Raw genomic sequence first — 15,467 nt, 5'->3', positions numbered from 1 at the left:
TAGGCCCTAGAGGAGCACCAGGGTGGCTCAGTGGGTTAAGTGTCTGACTTTAGCTTAGGTCATGATCTTGTAGTTCGTGAGTTCAAGCCCTGCATTGGGCTCTGTGCTGACAGCTCAATGCCTGGAGCCTGCTTCATATTCTGTGTCTCCCTCTCTCTGTCTCTCGCTTGCTTGTGCTCTCTCTCTCTCTCAAAAATAAATAGACATTAAAAATTTTTTAAAAAGAAAGTTGGGTCTTAGAATAGAACTACAACAACACTGCCACCAAAATAATAATGTTAAGTATTTACTATGTTTCAGAAACTATGGCATATCTACCTGTGTAATAATAATAAACTCATTTGTTCCTTTTTTAAAACTTTTATTCAGTTAGAATTTCGTTGTTAATTTATTCTGTCTTTCATTCATAACAAATTGATTACTGCTTCTGCCAGTTATGGTAGGCTTTGGAATTTAGTTACATAATTTAGCCACAGAAATTCCACTTACCCCAAACAATTTTTCAGATGCAGAGATTTGCTAATAGCCAGAAATAAATTTCTTAAAATACAGGAAACAAAGACTTTTAGAAAATAGGAAGTCAAAGTTTTAAGTCAAAAGAGTAAAAAACTAACATAAAGAGAGAACAAAAGATTAATAATATAGTAAATGTTCATGTATTCTGACTAACAAAACATACTGTCATCTAAACATTTACAAGCAAATATTTCCCAGAACACGACAAATTAAGTCTCCAACTTAACTATACATTTTACATGTATAGGCCTTATGACATAGGTGCTAACACTGTCCCAGTTTTGTAATAACTCACTTCAAGTCACATACAACAATGTTGGAGGTCAGTATTCAAACAGAGGCCTATCTCCCTTTTCATCCTGTACTCTTAGCCATTGTGCTGACAGCTGGACTACCATTGCAGGAAAAGAAATCGACAGCTGCTTCTGTTGTGTGACTTCAAGGGATAATGGGAAAATCCTCTCTGCTCACATCTTCGAGTTCCCCCTCCCAACACAGATCTGTTCACTTTAAGCAGGAGGGAACAACTGGTAGAGCAGAGAGAGCATGAAATACAGAGTCCCAGACCGGCTGCTGACCTTGGGTAAGTAGATGAGCCTCCCTGGGGAGGATTATAACAATAGCTACCCCACAAGACTGTACGGGCATTGCATGAAAATGTCGAGAAGCACATTTTGAACGTGGGAAGGGGCATGTAACAGTTAGATGCTATTATTAAGATGCAGAACTAGATAAAGCACATGACTTCTCCCAGAAGTGTGTACATTTAGACAATGGTATCTACACAGAGATTCTGAGTGATGTTGGGAAAGGGGTGGTTGTGGAACTCTGGGGGATGGAGCACACGGGGGTCATGAGGAAGGTGCATAAGGATGCCTGACATGGCTGGGGGTGGAGAGGAGGCTGGGGCCCCTACTTTCCACTTGTCACCTTGGGCAACCATGTGGCTAGAACCATAACCCCCAGATACCAAGACTGGATTTGTACACTACTTTGTCAGAAAACTCCCAGCTATCACACACTTTCTATTTAGCTATCATAAGATACAGTCAGGGTCATTCGAGAGTAGTTATTATCCATGGGGATGAGGACCCAAGCACAGAATCCAGGGCTAAGAACAAGAATAAGTACTCCAGTCAGTCCCCAGGGCTTGGTCAGTGTAGACCAGCAAATGGTAATCTTGAAGTTCTCTCACATTCACACCAACCCTTGCCCAATAACCTCAAGGTTACCTTATGGAATCTAATTTCCATTTCTAGATAAAGCCAGTCCAATCCTTTAGCAAGACAGTCAAGCCCTCTATGGGAGCACCTAACTGCTATAGTTTGGTGGCATTTCATCTCTGTGTTTGTAGGTCCTGCACACTTTCTGGGGAGAACTTTGGTTATCTGGACAAACATCAAGTAGAAGAGATGACCGTGTAACTACCTCAGGTGCCTCTCATACTTGTCTGGATCACTCACAGAGCCTTATTTGGTAGCTATTCCTTGAGCTGGAACCAATTGGACAGGATAGGATGGAATTGCATTGACCTGAACTGAATTTGAATCAGTTGACCTGGTTGCCTTTTCTAACCTTGAATCAGGTAAGGTGAGAAGGTCTCTGTTTCCTTTTAGCCAGTGTCTCAGACCAGCCCCATCTTGGTGCACCCCTATCAGTGAACGGAACACTCTTCTGTTGAGTTGCTGGAAGTCATCTTTGATACTGCTTCCCCTCCATAATCTTCACCTCCCATCACCGAATCCTGCTTATTTTTATCTCATGCTCATCTTAGGAACATATTCACTTTCCACCTTTACCACCACAGCCTTCGCCCAAATCACTGCCATCTCCCACCTTGATTATTCGTGCAACCTACTGAATAGTGTCCCTTTATCTGTTCTTGTCCCACTCCCAAGTTCTAACTCCAGACTTAAAGCAATGACACACAACCCACACAAACTCCCCCCACACACACACACACACACTGCAGCAAAACACCAATGTAATCATGTTTCTCCCCTGGCAATCTATAAGGTCTTCTCTGTGCCATTAGGATAAAGGTAAGAATCCTCAGTACAGCCTATGAGCACAGCCTGGACCCTCTCTCCCAGCTCTTCACACTTCTCTGGTCGCCAGCCTCTGGGTCTCCTCAGCCATTCTGGCCATGCAGGTCCTCAAATGTTCCACACTCCCTCATAGTCCTGATCCTTTTCACACATTGTCCCCTCAGTCTGACATGCTCTCCATCTGAACCCTTCCCCTGCCACCCACTTTCCTATACCTGAGATCAGTAAACATAGTCTTCCTTCATGCTACAGAAGGTCCTAGAAGGTCTTACCCACTCTCCTGTAACACTCTTCCCCTCCTTCACAACACATATCAGAATGTGTAAGTATACAGATGTGTGATTTTTATTAATACCATTTTCCCACTAAGCAACAATCACCATGAAAGCAGGGACTGCATATTTTTTACCTACTATCTTCTCCTTAGGGCCTAGTATTGGGCCTGACATATGATAGGGAACAATAGACCTTTGTTGTTGAATGTTGAATGGATGGACACCACCAGCCTTTCAAATCGCCAAGGATGACTCAGGGAGCAGGGCGATGATGAGCTGTGACCCATGCACCTGTCACTCCACCCCTCCTCCCACTTGGAGCTTACTCATTTCTGCTTCAGAAATTTTGTGTTTACAATTTACAGTGACACTTCAAAGGCAACAACACTGTAGGTCATAAAAATACTCAGTATGACTATAGACAAGCTTTTATTATTGCGTGGAGTATTTTAGAATAGTTCATTATTTTTAGGGCATTGTTTAGAACAGTTCCTGTCATACAACCATTAAATTCTGACCCTAAGGGCCTTGTCAGGGTCCAGTCTTTACCCATTACATCAGCTGGATCTCATAGAGGCCAGAAAGGAGGCTACCTAGCTCTGTTTGAATGCCTCCTGTGATGGAGGAGGGGCTCATGACCTCTTTTCCACTGTGGAACAGCTATGCTTGTTAGAAAGCTCTGCCTTTTGTCGTGCTGGTATCTGCCTCACTGTAACCCCTCCCCCATGTTCTTGAGCCCACTTACCAAATAACCCTAAGTGTTCGTCCACATGACAACCCTTCAGTTACTGAAGACCACTGACAAGCCACATCCGAGGACTTTTCTTCTATATTTTATGCTTTCTTCAGCCTTGATTTTTTATTTATAGACCACATCTTGCTATTTTATTGCATACATTCTTGTAAGCTGCCTTAAATCCTGTGTGGAGTAAAGCTCCATATAAATAAATCCTTGTGCCTTTCCTCTAGGTAACAACTCAAGCTCCCCACCTGACAAGTCTTCCCACTACTTTGCATTATGACCTGAGATGTATCCTCTGATCATCCTGACACTAGAATAAGGAACAGTATAGAGCCATTCCCAAACTCAATCTTCACCTCAGACAGCTATTGCCAAGTCCATCAAGGGTCTCTGGGATCAGTGTCCTAGGACAACAGGGAGAGTTTACATCCATCAGTGATGTTTCACAGTTTTGTTTGGCAAAACAGTTATTAGTGATGTGCTAAGGACTTAGAAACCCCCCAAACCACCCACCCCTGACATGAGATAACCTAGCCTTCTATGTGAATTAATAGAGACCACAGCAATAGAACACCCTCCTGCCCCTCCACACTCATAGTATACTCCCCCTCTGTTCTCTTTCACGGCTGTATGTCAGCACCGGCTTTTAAAAACATGTTTCCTCAGGGCACCTGGGTGGTTCAGTTGGTTGAGCATCTGACTCCTGATCTCAGCTCAGGTCATGATCTCAAGGTTTGTGGGATTGAGCTCCATGTGCAGATTGGGATTCTCTCTCCCTCTCTCTCTCTCTCTCTGCCCCTACCCCCATTCGTGTTCTTTCTCTCTCCCAGAATAATTTTTTAAAAACCTGTTTACTCTATCTGAATGCATTCCTTTCCACTCTGTGGGCCTCCTCCAACAAGGAGTATTTCCAGCTTTTTCAAATAGCTATCACCTTCCCTTCTGCACACAAAATGCTCAGCTCACCCCTAGCCTAAAAATTACTAATAATGAAATATTTAAATCCTATCTTAGCCCAAAGCTGACATCCTAGCCTTTTCTGTGCAAGAATGAGTAAACCTCTGGGAAAAAGCACTGCTGTTATGTGAGAGTAGATCCAGGTTTTGTGAGGACTATCAAATATACAATTTGGGGGTAGGAGGGCTCGTGAAGATAAAGAATTCAAAATTAAAAATAAAAAATTAGGTACAGAAGTGAATATTTAAAACAAGGAAAAATTGTAATAAATTACATTTTTTAAAGAATGGACGAGTATTACAGATATCCAGGAAAAAAAAGGAATTTTTTAAATTAATTGCCCGACCTCTTTAACATTTCCCTCTTACTTTTTTTTTTAACTAGCATTCTCTTAAACTGTTTCTTTATTTGACAAGGATTCAACCTGTCTTCCAGTTCAGTTAATCAAACAAACGTGTTTATTATTTATGGTTTAGAATTTTTTTAGCTATTTCATTGTTGATAATATGTAAGTTGGTAGTTTTCTCAAATTCGTAAAAATCTCTAATCAAGTGTATCTTATATGTGAACTGAAAGTGTTCCAAACATTTCAAGTTTGTTTGTGCTGTGACTGATCTTAAATCTTCTTTGAACCAACAACACCCATTAACCAGTTTGTCACTGGTATCTCATCAGAGTGGTAGATTATGAATTTTTGGTTATCTTATCTGATAGGAAAAAATTTGCATTTTGACTGGGCCTTGACAAGAACCTGATCCTCTTCCTGCAAGTTTATATATCTCATAACCAGAAGGACATGCCACATGCCAACTTCTGGCCCTGTACATTTCACACCTTTTCTCATCCATTACCCACATTTTTCCCAATGCCAGGTTTCCAAGGACGCATTCACACTTGGTGTCATTGACTGTGAGTCCATGCTGGGTGAGCTGTCCCAGTGGGTGGGGAGAGATCCCTGGAACTATGAGCAGTCACTTAACTACATGCTAAAGACATGCAAACCACACAGTATACCCCTAAACTCTAGCAGTTCCCTTTGCTGAAGCTTGAATGCCACTCAACAGCAGGGAAACCATGCTTGAAGGAGAGCCTGAATAGAAAGAGACAGCAGTCTTAACTGGTCACACTTAAGTGTTAAATACTCCTATACACTGAGTGTTTGTGTCCCTCCAAAATTCATGCGTTGAATCCCTAATCCCCAACGTGATGGTGTTTGGAAATGGGTCCTTTGGGAACTATTTAGGGCTAGGTTAGGTCAAGAGGATGGGGCCCTCATAATGGAATTAATGCCCTTTTGAAAGAGGATCCTTGTGTGTCTCTCCCTCTCCATTGCCTCCTTTCACTACCCATCACCCCACCTTGTAAGGACATAGAGAAGATGCTTGCTGTCTGCAAACCAGGAAGAAGGCTTTCACCAGACCTTGAGTATGTTAGCACCCTGATGTCAGACTTTCCAGCCTTCAAAACTGTGAGAAATTTCTGTTGTTTAAGCCACCCAGTCTATGGAATTTGGTTAAAGTAGCCTGAACAAACTAACTCAAATATCTTATATTTATAAGTTTCACGGATCACATAACCATGGGAAGGCATCACGAGGGTCCATCCTAGGTCCTGGGAAAAGTCTGAGCAAGCGAGGAGTCTGAAACTGAAGCCTCATTTGCTTCCTGGTACATCTGCCTTGGCTGTTAAACTATCCTAAGAATCCCCAAGATATGCCCTCCTTGCCACTTAACCCCTTGGAGTTTGGCTTCTACCCTCCCTTCTTATAACTCATCAAGGAACAGCTAACCACTCACTGCATTATCTCTCCCCCAGTCTTTATTCTTCTCAGTCCTCTGCCTTCTTTCTCTAAACCAAGTTACTCCCTTGCCTCTCATTGAACACCTTCCTGACTCATTCACCTCCTATCTGTCTTGCCCACCCTCCCATCTCCCCTCTGTTCTCCCTGAATGATGGTGCCTTCCCAAGTTCTGCCCCTGACTCCTCCTCCCTTCTCTCTTCAGAGCACTCTTCCTTGGAAATCTCACTCGCAGACTTCCATTATGACTGCAGTGTGTCCAGTCTCCTCCTCTCTAGAAAGGAGCTCTCTCTCTAGAGCCAGTTTAGTTGCTCGCCAACAACTCCCCAACACTTTAATCCACTGTCTTTCTCTCCCCTCTTCTTGCCTCCTCTTGTCTATCAATGCTGAGAGATCACTGTTGACTCCTGTTTCACCCTCGGCCACCACATCCCCTTCTCCCCTTTCCTACTGCCACTGCCCTGCTTCTATCCTTAGCATCTCTTAACTACAGTCAAGAAAATTCCACTTATTCAAGAGAATTCACAACCTAGTACTTCCCCACCTCCTTCCACCCAGATGGTTTTTCCTTCTCTTTAGAACTGCTACATGCTTTTTATTTCTCTGATAGAATCTAATATTTCATCTTGTTTTTATATGACAATAACACATATAAAGTGTTCATAATGTGAACATAAGTGTTCATTTTGTTCATAATGAACACATAATGTTCATAAGTGTTCATTTTGCACTATCTCATATAATACTCACACCCACCCTCTATTATTATTAATATGATCATTGTTTCTATTTTTAATGAGGAACCAGAGCCTTAGGGGGAAAATGAGTAATTTGCTCAAGATCATATAGAAAGTGGCAGAGCCAGAAGGTTAGACGCAGTTCTCAGGCTACAAATAATCATAAGCTTAATAAATGATAACAATAGCTACTATTTGTTGTGCACTTACCACATGCTCTATAAACCTTGCATTATCCTATGAGGTACTATCATCTCCTTCTCACAGAAGTGAAAACTCTAAAAGACCCCAGAACTTACCCCCCTAAGGTCTCCTAGCTGGTAATGCCAAAGTTAGTACTGGAACACAGGTCATTTGCCTACAGAGCCTAAGCTAGTTACCATGTCACCATACTGCCTCCCTCTCTGTTGACTTCAGCTTTATTGTCTTGGCCTTTCTGCCTTACAGTAATCTTCCTGAAGGCAAGGCCACTACTGATTCATTTTTTTCATACTAAAGATAACTTTTTTATTTCAAAATAATTTCAAAATTACAAAAAGTTGCAAAAACAGTACGATTTCTTTTCCTGGATCATTTCAGAGTCCCTTACCAACAATGTTGCTCTATAAACTATTAATGATTTAGCATAAATTTCCTCTGAAGATATTCCTCTATATTACTACAATAAAACCATCAAAATGAGGAAATTAACATTGATACATCATTACCATCTAATCTCAGATGCCATCCAATTTTTACCAATTGTCCTACTTATGTTCTTTGTAGCAAAAGGATCCAGCAGAGACTTAAACATTTAGTTCTCTATGTCTTTAGTCCCCTTCAGTCTGGAATAATTCCTTAATCTTTACTCAGTATCTATGTCTTTGACATTTTTGGAAATTGCAGTTCAGTTATTGTAAAATGTGCCTCAATTTGAGTCTGTCCAATATTCTCTCATGATTAGATTCAGGATACAGGTCTTTGGCAGTAATATCTCAGAACTGATACTCAGTTCCTCTGTCTTCCTATCAAGTGGTCAATTTCTTTTCAAACTTTCTGTCATAGGGTTAACTTTGAAAATTGGATTAAGATGATACCTGACAGATTTCTTCAAGATGCTCTTTTGTCCTCTTAAATACATAAATATTTTGTGAGAGGCGCCTCTTTGAGATAATGTTATTATTGGCTCCCCATTCAACTTTTACCCAGTTAGCTTTCATATACATAAATGTTTCTTGGCTTAATTGCTACCAAAATGGTAAAAAGTGGTGATGTTCTCCTCCAAGTATTCCTTCTAGATTTATTAGTCATTATTCACTTCTCTCAATTTATTTATCCACCTATTTATTTATACTAGTAGGGACTCATGGATCCTATTTATTCAGTAAGTTAGAATTCTTTGTTAACATTACCTATTTTGAAGCTCAAATTATCCAAGGTGAGTGTGAATGTGTGGTGTGAGTGTGGGAGTCCCTTCAAGGAGGCTGCCGTGTTCTTTAGCATGTTTCCATTATTCCTTATGACCTGGGGCATACCAGGCTTCTCTTGTACTTTCCCTGTCCTGGTCCAGGAATCAGTCATTTCTCTAAGCAATCATGGCTCCTTTTAATAGAAAATGGTATTTAGAAATCAAGATCTGGTCTGTAGGTGTGCTTGTTATGATTGCGGTGTCACTGTTCTGTAGCTCTCTCAGTGGCCAGAGCTAGAAAGCTAGCAAACGAGAGTGTGTGTGTGTGTGTGTGTGTGTGTGTGTGTGTGTGTATGTAAAACAATAAGTTTACATCAATACTTTCAATTCCAATCTAAGATCACATAGTTCATCCCATTTTTCTCTTTTTTCCCAAATTTATAACTCTCTTCTTAAATAGTATGAAACCATGATCTCCAAAGTATTTATTTATTGGGCCAACCTCCCTATATATACCCAATCTCCTAATGCTGCCACATATCCCCCCCCAACCCTCTTTCTGGATACCCTTCTCACCCTACTGAGGCTCTTATTTCCCATGCCAGCCTGTCCCCACCCGAACGCTGCATCTTACCTTCCTATACAGTAGCCAGTCTTGCTTATCTCAATCTAATGGCTTCTAGACTGAATTATTCAAAAAGCTCACTAATTTTATAATGAATTTCTGAACTGGCACAGTGCTCTTTGCTGAGGGAAAACTCAATTCACATTTTTTAAATGTTTATTTTTGAGAGAGATTGAGAGAGAGAGAGAGAGAGAGGACACAGGCAGGGGAGGGACAGAAAGGGAGAGGGACAGAGGATCTGAAGCAGGCTCTTCACTGACAGCAGAGAGCCTGATATGGGGCTCAAACTCACAACCCATGAGATCATGACCTGAGCCAAGGTCTGATGTTTAACCAACTGAGACACATAGGTGCCCCTCACATATTTTTAATCAAATAAAATAAATCATTGTCCACTTGAGGTTTTTCTACATGAATGTTAGTCTTTATTAAGAAAATACCGTTTATACTTTATTATAAAATAATTCCTTGGCAAAAAGAAAGATTAAAAATTAAGTTCTTATTAAGAAGTCTAAATTCAACTTTTAGAAAGCTCAAAGTATCAACCAAAACTTCATCATTTTCCATCCACACCCAGCCTCCCCCCATTTCCATGAGAGTTCCTGACCTTCATTTTTTTCCAGTTCACTACTAAGGAAACAATGTTTAATTTTTTTTCCCAAAAATGTCTTTGTCACTTCATGAATTTAAACTGATCACCTTAGTTTTTCTCTGTCTAGGCTCTCGATTGCGTGAAGTTTAAAACCCTATTTCCATGACACACATTGCTACCTGCTTTTGCCAAGACTCTACTTTCTCCTGAGGCTTGCTCACTTCAAGCCCATCCACCAAGAGTTCTTCTACTGGGAACATGGCTTCTCTACTACACATCTTGATCCAGGATACTTTTCCTTTCTAACTTTTCAAAACCATAAATATATTATAAAAGGGCATATACAGCTTTCTCACAAATATTACATTTCAGTTGGTTGATTTATTTTTAAATTAAGGTACACACAGATGTGATGTGGTTATAAATAAACAGAACTGTGGCTTAAGGTTTTATTACTTTTATAGTTTATCATAAATATATAAAAAACAAATATATTTTAAAAAATAGTTGTTCTTCGGGGCTGCCAGAGAGATTAAAGAGTATGACAACCAGTAAACAAAGTTATGGCATCCATATTTCTTAGGCTTAAATTAAAACCTCTAGGGACAGGGGTGCCTCCCTGGCTTAGTCAGTAGGGCAGGCAACTCTTGATCTCAGAGTCATGAGTTCAAGCCCCATGCTGGACATAAAGCATACTAAAATGAAATAAAACTAGAGACTTTTGTGAAGGGCTGGATTGGAAATTTCAGTGACTACTGAATAAATGCTACCAAGAAACTTCAAGTCCAACTTATCGATATTAAGGTAAGACAAGAGCTGAGTTTCTAGTACCATCATCCACAGATTGTATAACAATAAGTCATATGTATTATCACATGCATTCCTCACAAGAACCCTTCGAGATAAGCAAGAGTTATAACATGATTGCACAAGCTCACGCCTCTTCGACGTGGCAGAGCTAAAATTCAATCCCACGTCTTCATTCACCCCACACATCATGCTGCCTCTCAAAACCAGATTATGTTTGTAATAGGTTTACAATTCCTTAACCACATCTTATGCTGTGCAGCCAAACTCCCTTCTACCTAATGAGATAGATAAATCAAGCCAATCAAGTCTAAACTCGTGGGGAGAATGCCTTCTGAAAAGATGTTTTCATTAAGGTAACTGGCTTATTCAAAAAATTATTTTCCCTTCACGATAAAGAGCAAGGTTTCTAAAGAAATCCCACACTAGATTATATTAAAAACTCAGAAAACCCTTCTGATATTAATTATGTATTTTTTTAACTGACAAAGTAGAATGAATGCTTTTTCTTCTGGGTTATCATTTTTATATGAAGACAGGACAATAAATTCCATTCATAGACCTTTTCACAGATGGCTATGCTACAGCGATGAGAATATAGGGCAGGAAAAAGAGTCAGTTATTTAATAGTCATTGCGAAGCCCAAAAATTACCATTTTACTTTTTGATGAATATATTACTTCTACCACTTTAACTTATTGAAAATTCTAAGAATTCTATCACTATGAGCAAAATGTGGTGCTTAACAATTATAAAACTAACATTATTTTTAAAATTCACAAAGTTATACAGAAGAAATTAAAATCACATACACCCTCATCATCAAATGATTAACAACTGGTTTCTCTTAAATGTCTTTTCCTGCATTTGCATACTTGGCTTGTTTTTGCACAATTAGGATCTTATAGCAGACTTTCATGTTCTGCTCTTTGTCCATTTATACTAGCATTTTCCCATGACATTCAACTCTATAATGTGACGTTAGTAGATGAATAACAGTCTTTGCGATGTACCCCAATTTATTTAACCATTATTTGTTTAACTCTATTATTAGAAATGTTGGCTTTTTTATTTTCACTATTAAAAATAGCAATGCAATAAATACCTTTGCAATAAATCTTTGGCCACAACTTTGGATAGATTCCTAGAAGTAAAATTATTGCATGAAAGGACATGAACTTTTTTAAGAATGTTGATTCATATTGTTAAATGCATTTCTAGGAAAATTGTACTGGCTTGTACTTCAACCAGACTATCAAAAAAAAAAACAAAAAACCTCTTTGTAGCACTTCATATTTTAACATTATTTTGCCAGTTTGCTAGTCTAAAAATGATCTCATTGTTTTAATGTGGATGCATTTGACTATTAATAGAACCAAATATTTTGCATATGTTGATTTTTCATTTACGTGGGTATATACATTCGTATTTCCTTCTGTCTTGTATCCATTTCCCTAATGGGATATTTACATTTTTATTTTCAAATATATTTTTTCATTTGTTAAATAAATAGCTCTTAGCATATTTGTTGCCAATATTATTTACCAGTTAATCATTTGCTTTTAATTTTTATGTAGTCAAATGTTCCACTATGTATTCGGAGCTCATAATGTTTAAAACATGTCATTACACATTTTGGTAAATAGAATAATTTATCTATCAATTTGTTCATTGTGGTTGGACAAGAGACAATAAAGCAAGCTGTTTGAGGAGTCTAGTAATCTCTTATCCAGCAGTCTTCACAGGTAGTTTTGGAGAGTAGTTAATTATTCAAAATCACTCTTCCAAACTCAGCTTTCCATAACCCTGAATGAAGCTTTGAATTAACCTGGGCCCTTTGGAAACTTTGTCTCCAGACATAATACAATTTCCTAATTATAAGAAGTAAATCTTATCAAAAGCACCCCAAGAGTCTTCCAAGGGACATCAAATGCTCATTGCCACATAATATTTTGATGTGTTAATTATAAATGAATGTAAAACATAAGGACTATATTTCCTCTAAATAAACAAGAATATAAAGTGGAAAGGTGCCTGGTCAGTTATATCTGGGACAATTTGGAAGGAAAAAGGAGTTTAACTCCAACCTAAAAGATAATTCATTTACCAACTGTATATCTGATCTCAAAATAAGTCGAGTCTCTTATGATCACAGTAATGTGATCTTCTGAGAGAAGATAGGAATTCCAGATATAGGTTTCTTCAACCTACATTCCAGGGCCCTTTGTGGCAATATTTTTAGAAAGAGGGAAGAACATACAAAGTATATCCCTTCCTCTTTCATTTCAGTTCTGACGGTATGAAATATTAAGATTCACATCAAGCCAGAGGAATCCTCACCATTGCACTCCACACTGAGCCCGCCCAAGTGAGTGTAAGAGAGACCAGCACTGGTGGCAAAGAGTTACCTTCGAGGAATTGAGCTGATGCTAGCCAAAACTGCCATCTGTCCACAGTGAAATCTGTCAATTGTGGCTATTTATGAAATCTCTAGTTGAGCCTATGAATGGCTCAGTCTTACCTTGCCTACTCAGTGTTACTCTCTTATCCAAAATCTTACTAAGACTTATACTTGTTCTTCTGAAAGGAGACAAGTATAGAATTGTCCCTAAAAATGTTCATGAAATACAGTGTTACGGTAAGAAGTGAAAAGAGGCTGGATTTTGGAATCAATCCTAGGCTCAAATCCTGAGGATACTTGCTATGTAATATTGGCTATGTCATTAACATCTCTGTGAAATGGGAGTAGTGATGTCTCTCTGGCCTCACTCACTGGTGGTGGGAAAGAGCCACCAAGAAAACAAACCCACGTGTCTGGCCAGCCGTAGCAGCTTGGTGCACGACACTTGCACAGGCCTGCCTTGTGGTTTTCCAAGTCACACAACAAAGTGGGATTGGGGAGAGCAATGGAAATGGAGGTGTGTGTAAGATTTAAAATATCATGGGAATGTTTAGCCTTCATTTCATTTTTCAGGAGTAATCGACATTCTTTTCACACGATACATCTATGTTTGCAGAACACCAGGATGCGCAAAGGGTCTGCTGCCTGTTTGTTTTATTTACTATCATTATCTGGAATTACTTAGAAATAAACAGAAAACCACAGATGGAGAAAATGCCAGTCTAGCAAAAAAAAAAAAAAGGTCTTTGTCAGTTCCAAAACCGTTAACAAATATTTCCTAAGCAAGATGAGCTTCAGACTCTCTCTTTCAGCCAGCAGACCATGCAAGGGATTACTAGGGATTCCTAAAGCAATCCATTTTTGCTCTCCAATAGGCAATCTTTTTGCCAAACCCCACCTCCTAAAACTCAAATACTCTAGGTCAATTCTGTCTTCATTTTTACCTTAAGTCGGTTCACAAAGTTACTGATAACACCAAGTGAGTGGACTCCAAATGTCTCTCAAAGCCAGAGCAGAAAGAGGGATGGAAAAGCTTAAGGGAAGATTCCTTATCTCAAGACTTTCTATAGAATTCTTTATATTTAAAGAAATACCACTGAAATGTGAAGCCCTCCATAAAATTTTGCAGCATTTAAAAATATTATTGTGCCATAAATCCATGGCTAATTTATCTCAAGGTTTTAAGACATTTGTAACATTTTTATAACTTAATATGTAAAGGAGAAATTTGTCTAAGAATTAAGTGTATTTTATGAGTTTTACCATACCTCAGAGCAAATGAAACCCAAACCATCATCAGTTTTCAGCTTATTCCTCATCATAGCTTAACAATGGACTTTTTTGCATAAAACCAGAGGCAACATATTTTCTAAGACAACGTCAAATTCAGGTATCAGGTTTCTTCTTTCCTCCCACACACAAAAAATTATTTCTATATTCATAAGCACACAGGGAATACCGTACTTAGTAGGTTGAGAGCACAAACTTTAGAGTTAGATAAGAAGGATTTTCTGGATTTGCCATCAAGGATTTGTGTGACCTTGGGGACATGCTCTACCATTTCTCAGCCTCAATCTCCAGATTTCTAAATTGGGCTGAATAGCGTGACCTTTGAAATAGGAGAAAAATCATAATAATTATACTCTACCTCAAAATACGTGAACTGTGTTCCAAGATAGCAGTGGTAAAAGTTCACAATGCACAGAATATTTATGCAGACATTTTATTGTTATCCTTTTTTTTCCCCCTTAAAACACAGACACGCAAATTCTCAAAGCCTCTGGAGTTAATCATTCTTCTTCCTTCTACTCCCAATACTTAAGTTAATTCGCTGCCTTTTAGCACCACACCTAGAGGATCACAGAATAGAAAAAACACGGGTACCTCAGATCAATGCTCCTTATAAAATATATGTTTCCTTTATAAGTCAGAGGTTTCCATATGCACGATCTTCAAGAAGTCACATCCCCTCTTTTTCTTTCGGTTTGGTGGGTTTCATGGGATGAAGGCTGATGCCTTCTCTGGGTCTACCATCAAGGATTCATTCTGAAAAGTGTAACATTACATAATAAATTATGCTGAAGTGAATATCCAAAATGAGAAAATGAGATCTTAAAACTATCTGCATAATTACTCTTACCATGTCTGACCATTGCCACAAATAATTTCTCTTGATTTTAGCAAGCAAGCCTCACTATATTTTTCATAAAATGAAGTTTGTGATGAACACTGCCCAAAGAATGCAGCAGATTCCATTTCACTAATAAGCTTGAGGTTGGCTGTAGGCTTTTTGGAAGTGATTAAATATGACAGACATAAGACATGTTTAAGAGTGTGTGAGGTGGCTGAATGGCAAAACTTGACTGAAACGAGAGAGAAAAGATATTTTAGCTTAAGTTTAAGGGCCAATGTGGGCTGGAGAAGGGTATGGGCTGGAAGCATGGGGAACAATTGAGATACTGGGAGACAGAAAAGAAGCCAGAGAGTTTCTAAGCAATAGGGAAAATTCTTCCAGGATCCATTAGACCTAGATTATTTTTTCTTGGTGTCCTAAACTAGGAAATTCTTAAAATCCTTCCAAA

The 15,467-nt window shown here is 38.9% G+C and overlaps 1 long non-coding RNA gene across 1 annotated transcript in view; it reads right to left on the bottom strand.

The window, feature by feature from the left end:
- Positions 1-14,927, bottom strand: part of LOC125175155 (uncharacterized) — a 45,138-nt gene extending 30,211 nt beyond the window's left edge. The window contains exon 1 of the long non-coding RNA XR_007155673.1: positions 14,770-14,927. This is a non-coding gene — a long non-coding RNA (uncharacterized LOC125175155). The remainder of the gene's footprint in view (positions 1-14,769) is intronic.
- Between the last annotated feature and the right edge of the window lie 540 nt (positions 14,928-15,467).

The sequence above is a fragment of the Prionailurus viverrinus genome, chromosome C2 (assembly GCF_022837055.1).
Source record: "Prionailurus viverrinus isolate Anna chromosome C2, UM_Priviv_1.0, whole genome shotgun sequence".
NCBI classification, from domain to species: Eukaryota; Metazoa; Chordata; class Mammalia; order Carnivora; family Felidae; genus Prionailurus; species Prionailurus viverrinus.
This window is presented reverse-complemented; position numbering and strand designations above follow the sequence as displayed.